The sequence below is a fragment of the Henckelia pumila genome, chromosome 3 (genome assembly GCF_033568475.1).
Source record: "Henckelia pumila isolate YLH828 chromosome 3, ASM3356847v2, whole genome shotgun sequence".
Classification (NCBI taxonomy): domain Eukaryota; kingdom Viridiplantae; phylum Streptophyta; class Magnoliopsida; order Lamiales; family Gesneriaceae; genus Henckelia; species Henckelia pumila.
Genome location: NC_133122.1, coordinates 128796030 through 128802880, shown reverse-complemented (window position 1 = coordinate 128802880; position 6851 = coordinate 128796030).

Below are 6851 nucleotides of genomic sequence, written 5' to 3'. Positions count from 1 at the left end.
AGTTTCGCAAATATCTGATTTCCCTGTTTGTGTTCACCAAGATGCGTGAGTCAGGAATCGATAGACTTGCTTTTTGCAGTAAGTAAATGTATTGTATTCTCGTTTTGAATATTGGGACTAGTGTCTAAAATCGTGAGACAGATGAACCATTTGATTCAGTCTATTAGTACCAAGAGTTGTATTAACTGACATGAGAATCCAGCAGTTTTGATATTGTAATTTTTAGGGTAATAAACTGATGCGATCTTGGATAACTATCAAAGTTATTAAGCGATGAAGAAATGGGATCCGCGAGAGTTGCTGCAAGGATCAATAAATAGAGGACAAAACAAGTTGTTCGAAGAGGCGCATCAAAGATTTGTGATGTGTCAAAAGGTGTCTAAAGACTTGCCATCGAGATTAGAAAGATTTGAGATTCATGGGAACCAAGTTGAAGGTACTTTGAATTTTATTGACGTGTTAAGAGATCAAGAGAAGAGAGATTTTGAGGGTAAGGCAGCAACTAGGCACGCTTCAGCGCAATTTCTGACCGCCCCAGCACGCGTGGTGTGATTTTTGAAGATGCGGACAGAACAATGTCGTTCTCCAGCGCAACTTCTTGCGCCCCAGTGCCTGAAGATTTTTGAACACCCGGGGACAAACCAATAGCGCGCTCCAGCACGACTTTATGCGCCCTAGCGTGCCCAAGAAACACATAGTGTGGCATGTTAGTGTGTGTTTCGATGGAATAAGTTATTTTGATTATTTATTTCCTATTTTAAGAGTTTTGAAACTTTAGGAAACTAAATCTTTGAAATATTTTGCGTTATCTTTTATTTTTGAGTTGTAAACTATAAAAAAATCATATTATTAATTATTGAATAACATAATATTCAGATTATTGATTCTATCAATTGAAATTCTCTCTAGAATTTTGTTCAAAGTTTTTCTTTGTTTTTCCAAATAAAAGTTATCAAAGTTTAACAACATTGTAGCGTTTGTCGATTGATTATCTTCGTGGATTGTTAAAGACAAGTTCTTTGAAGGTTCCGTTGTGATTAATTGTATATCTCATGATTATCTATTGCTAGTTTCGTTGTAAACTAAATGTGGATATCCAAAACTTACTTGTGTCAAAAGATTGTGACAACAATTCGAGTCTTTTTGTTATTGAATTGAGGGTACGATTCATTTATAATCGTGTTTGCTTTTCATGCATATAAGATTCATATCATAAACATAAATGTTTCTTTTCTTTAAGACAGGTGAATTGTGGACAACGACATTGTCACAACGCAGGTGGTTAATTGGCAGAGACTTGGTCATTTTCGCAATAATAGTATCCTTTCGAGTACAATGATTTTGCCTGTTGTATCAGGAGTACTCAACTTTGTTTTCTCAGGGATGGTTTACTAAGAGGTTTGACTCTGGGTAACGATATTTGGCACAGTTAGTCAATAGGAATGATTGTATGCAATTATCAATCGTTGATCGACCTTTGAGATATCAGAACCAATGACAGATCAGAAAGGTGATACAGTGGAGTTTTGAAAATTATCCTTTTACTTATATCGACAGATGATAGTTGAACGTCTATGACCTAAAGGATTGTCGTAGAAGTTGAATGTTTCCAGATTGGATTAGTGACTATTTGCAATAGATGATTGCAATTCTTCAAGGATGTCATATTTCTAGTTGAGTTAGAGTAACTCAAATTCTCAAGCCAGTGTTGTTCCCTCAGTGGGAGTTGGAAGCATGTAAGAATCTAGAAGGGCTAATTGTACTTTCTATAGATGGTGAAAATTGATGGTATTGCTAGCCATGTTGTTGCAAGAACTGATGGGAAAATTTTGATGCAGTCTAATTAGACAACACCACCGCCGATTCTACTATGTATAAGTTAGATATATCAGAAGAATATCGAATTAGTGTTTTGTACCAGCTATCGTGATCAACTGTCGTTATGATGAGATCTGTTAGGATTTCAGGATATCGCTTGGTGGTTTGGCGGAAATTTTTCACGTGATAGTATTGGGATTCCGCAATGAGACCAATCTTGTATATCTGCTCAGATATTAGGTGATTAAACTATCATTCGAATTCAGTCACGTGACAATGGAATTGATTATTGAGTTTTTTGACTCGACCAGTAGTGTCTTATAACTTGAACCATGAAGAGTGTTAGAGTTTAGCATCAGATTTGGGATGCAATAGTGTAACGCTAGATAGACCATATTAAGTTGTTTGAGACAATAGAAATGCAAGTTCTACCAATGAAGATAAGTTTCGTATTTAAGGTAGCAAGTAATTTAGAATAAACTTGTTCGCTAGCCTTAGCTAAGCAGTTAACGGATGACACTTTGAATCATTAGCAAGGAAGAGCTTAATAAAGAGAAACTTCAATTCCATATACAACGTAATTTCAGAAATATTTTTGTGATTGGATCATAATAAGTTCTAAGTTTAGTATTTTTGGATGTTGTTGTCCAATAAGAGATCATAACGGATATGTATTAGACAGGGTATATTGGTTTCCAGAGGTTAGATTTTCTTGTGGTTTAGATCAATGATTGATCAGAAGTTTTGGGAATCTTGTTGTGGGTTCATTCCCCAGGTTGACCAAGACCTGATTTCGAGAACGAAATCTCTTAAGGTGGGGAGAATGTAGTAGCCCAATTTTTGAAATAAGCAATTAATTGTCTAATCATGTTTATAACATTTAAAACATGATTAGAGAATCCTATGATGAGATTTATAAGTAGAAAATTGGATTTAAGACGTTCGAAAATTGTCCGGAGGGTTCCAAGTGTTCAAGCAGTTCGGAAGGTTCAAACTTGAGCTAAGTTTAGTTTGGTGGTTCCGAACCCATTGGAAGATCCGGGCACATCGGAAGCTCCGATACTAAGTTCGGAAGATCCAAAATTTTCCCCAACAGGTAGATATGGGATTTTGATTGGTGATTTGACAAGGGTGCGCTCGGAAGATCCAAACCCCTAGTTCGGAAGGTTCGAACGTTGTCGACATAAGTCTTATCCAATCAAAGGACACACGTTCAGTGACTAGAGATCAAAAGCTCTGATTAGGGAGATCTAAAGTTACGAAGAGCGTTCGATGCTTCGAATGAGAGATCGGACGAACGTTGCCTATAAATATGGGAGCCAAGGCCCTCATTCTTGCTCATTCCTCTCCTCTCCTCTCTTATTTACTGCTTTATTCTAGTGGATTCTAGGCATCGTTTCGGAGGCCAGTCGATAGCGAGGTGCTACCGGGATCGTGGCGGAGTTGTGCCTAGAGTTTGGGGTCAATTCTATCAAAGGGCTGACGATGGATGCATGTATAATGCTAGACCCTGATTAGCTTCTGTGAGTAGCTATTATTCTAGTTAAGGCTGTGACAACATGAATTTTTAAAGCAAATGATGTAAGCAATGAAACTCAAAATTTTATTCTAAGACTATAAAATTTTTAGCTCGATTTTAATTTGATTTTTATTAAGGAGCTCGAATAATTTCAACTCAAGAATCTAGGTACTTTGCAACACCCGAAGCTCGAAGCCACGGTGACTCAAGACCTCGAAAACTTCATCTCATAAACTCAAGATTTCATCTCAATAAAACTTAATAATTCCTATCCTAAGGCTCGAGAAATGCAGCTGAAATGGAGCTAAGGGAAGGAGATAATAATGGTCTAAGAAATGGCCATTGGACTCAACTTGGTGTCTCTTGAGTTTGGATAGAACTTTGACCAAGATTAAGGCTTGAATTGGGCTCCAAGAAAATTATTTTTGCTGCCCTTTCAGATAGATTTACAGCCTATAAATAACCTATAGATTGATGGAAAAAAGGGGTCTGAAAAAGCCTCCAAAAATACTCCAAAATGCGAGCAACATAAAGCAGCCAGGTTGGGTCATTCTAATCTGTTTTAGGCAGCATAAAACAAGGTATAATTAAAGAATTATTGTGTCCAAATTATCCATTTATTTCGAGCACAGTGTGGTCCAAGGGAAGTCCAAGGAAATCGACTAATGATCAAATCGCGTTCAAGTCATTCGAAGCTAGTTCCATTCAACTTTCGCAACCAAAACTTCTTGCACGTATTTAAATCGACTGTAATTGGGCTTATATATATGCTTTAAAATTAATATGATTATGATTTAAATTCGATCGTACACATGATGCTTCGTATATTTGATATGTTTATATTCAGTTCATATTGTTCAATTCTTATGATGCAAATATGAAAGCAAGCACTGTAGTTAAGATGAAATAAGACATATTTACACCTCAAATTTAATGAAGAGTATAGTTGAACGTTGGTCATGCAACCTATAAATATAGGGAGCAAGTGATTTTTTGAATACATACAACAAGAAGAAGTTATCTATGCGCAGATATCACTAACTTATAATTTTCAGAGCACTCTATATCATATCTACTTACTCAACTTTCCCTCGCACAACAGCCTCTATCATATCATCAAAGAACATCAAGGGCCTAGAATCAATCATTCAACCGTTTACCTTATCTGTTTAAGAAATTTTCCGCCAGTTTGAATCTTCAAATTCATTTTTTATAAGATTTATGTATTTGTATTAGTGTTAAGACGCATTGTCTTAGCTTGTTGTTGATTAGGAGTTCCAGTCTAGGCAATGGATAAATCCTACAATTATGGTGGGTTGTATACAAAGAGTGGTATAAGCGAGAGTTTTCTAGTGCATTCCTTCTTAAGTGGAAAAAGAAAAGACGTATAAGGATTTTACCTTCGAACTTCTATATATCTTGTGGCACTTAACGTATTTTTTTATATTATCTTATTAATTGTGCTTACTTGAGTATAAAAGAGTCATAAAAACTCTTGGATCATTTATCTACACTATATTGTGGTCCAAATCAATTTTAAGGCTGATAAAACTGGTCTTGTTTAGCTAACCCTAACACAAGATCATCTGCTTTATTTGGCAAAATCTTTGAAATTTTTAAAAGAGTATTCACTCCCTCCGTCTACACATACAACCGATCCCAACATTCTTCTAGGTAAAAGAAGATATACATATTGAAGAATAGAGAGAGAGAGAGAGAGAGAGAGAGAGAGAGAGAGAGAGAGAGAGAGAGAGAGAGAGAGAGAGAGAGAGAGAGAGAGAGAGAGTTTTATTCCGAAGTATTTCTGGTTTTGCTAATATTGCCGTAAAGTGTTGAAGACGCTCAAAGATAATTCTTGTTAGAGAGAGAGAGAGAGAGAGAGAGTTTTATTCCGAAGTATTTCTGGTTTTGCTAATATTGCCGTAAAGTGTTGAAGACGCTCAAAGATAATTCTTGTTTAAAGTATTGTTTGAAGAATTGCTCGTGGTTCCCAATTTCGTTTTCACGGAGTTTGCATATGTGGTTATAATTGTTGATTTATTTTTAGGATGCAATTTGCCCCCTTTTTGTGTTATATTATTTATTCTGATGCACGTTGTCGTAGGTTTGTTAGAATACCGGATTCAACACTTATATCTGATACACACAATTATCTAGTTATTTTGTATTTTTATGTTAAAGAACTTTTTCAAATTGGTTTGGTATTGGACTTCAATAACAAGTTAAACCGATCGAATATATGTTTTTATGTAAAAAATAATTTAAAATTGCTAGGGGCTAATCTATAAAATTTATTGGGTTTCGCCTTTTATGTATTTGGTTTGACTATTTGTTAATAAAAAAGTCCTATTCATATGTTCTTTTGTCCAATAAATATTATATGTTATATAAAATAAAAATTGAAAAACCTTGGTTTAAAAAAAATATTGAAAACCCTAAATATTAATATTTATTTTTTTTGAAAAAATAGTTATTTCAACCGATTTTTTTATTGGTTTGGTTGTGATAGTAAAAATCTATCGTACGAAAAAAATTAAGTCGATGGATCGATTTCTCATGATCCTACGTAGGTCTGCGTGTATCCAAGAGATATATTTTATGCGTTTCAATACGGTTAGATCACACAGATCGAACATTTTGTTTCAAATATGAAGACAATTTTTTTGTCATTGGTCTCAAATATAAAGTCCAATATTTATATATTATCTATTGTTTTACCAATCTACCATCATTATTAAATATATTATCTAATTCCAATATTTGTGTGTGCTATTGTAAAATGAAAATTTTATTTGTATAATTTGTTTTTTCAATAATTTTTTAAATCTATGTGAAAATACATATAAGCTTATGTATATAGTAACTTAATCTATCTATCTATTTATAAAAGTGTGAACCAAAATCAAAGTTTTTCATTATGTATTTTCAAATTTGTCCTTGGTTAGTACACACTTGATAAATTTTATGAGGATACTTTTGTAAAATAAATTATTATGATAAGGTCTAAATTGACAATGTGTGCATATTAGATAAGGTTCCAGTTTCCAAAAAAATTGAAATACTAAAATATTTTATTTTTAATTTTCTTGTAGATAAAGTGAACATATTTTTTCCACAAAAAATTAATTAAATTAAATACTTATCCAGTTTCTTAAAAGATTGAAACACCAAAATACTTTAGTTTTTATTTGTTTGTAGATGAAATGACATATTTTTTTTCTATCTATTTATAAAATTGTGAACCAAGGTCAAAATTTTTCATTGTGTATTTACAACTTTGTCCTTGGTTAGTACACACTTGATAAATTCTATGAGGATACTTTTGTAAAATCAATTATTATGATAAGGTCAAAATTGACAATGTGTGCATATTAGATAAGGTTCCAGTTTCCAAAAAAATTGAAATACTAAAATACTTTAGTTTTTATTTTCTTGTAGATAAAGTGAACATATTTTTCCACAAAAAATTTAATTAAATGAAATACTTATCCAGGGAAGTGTCGATGTTATCCAA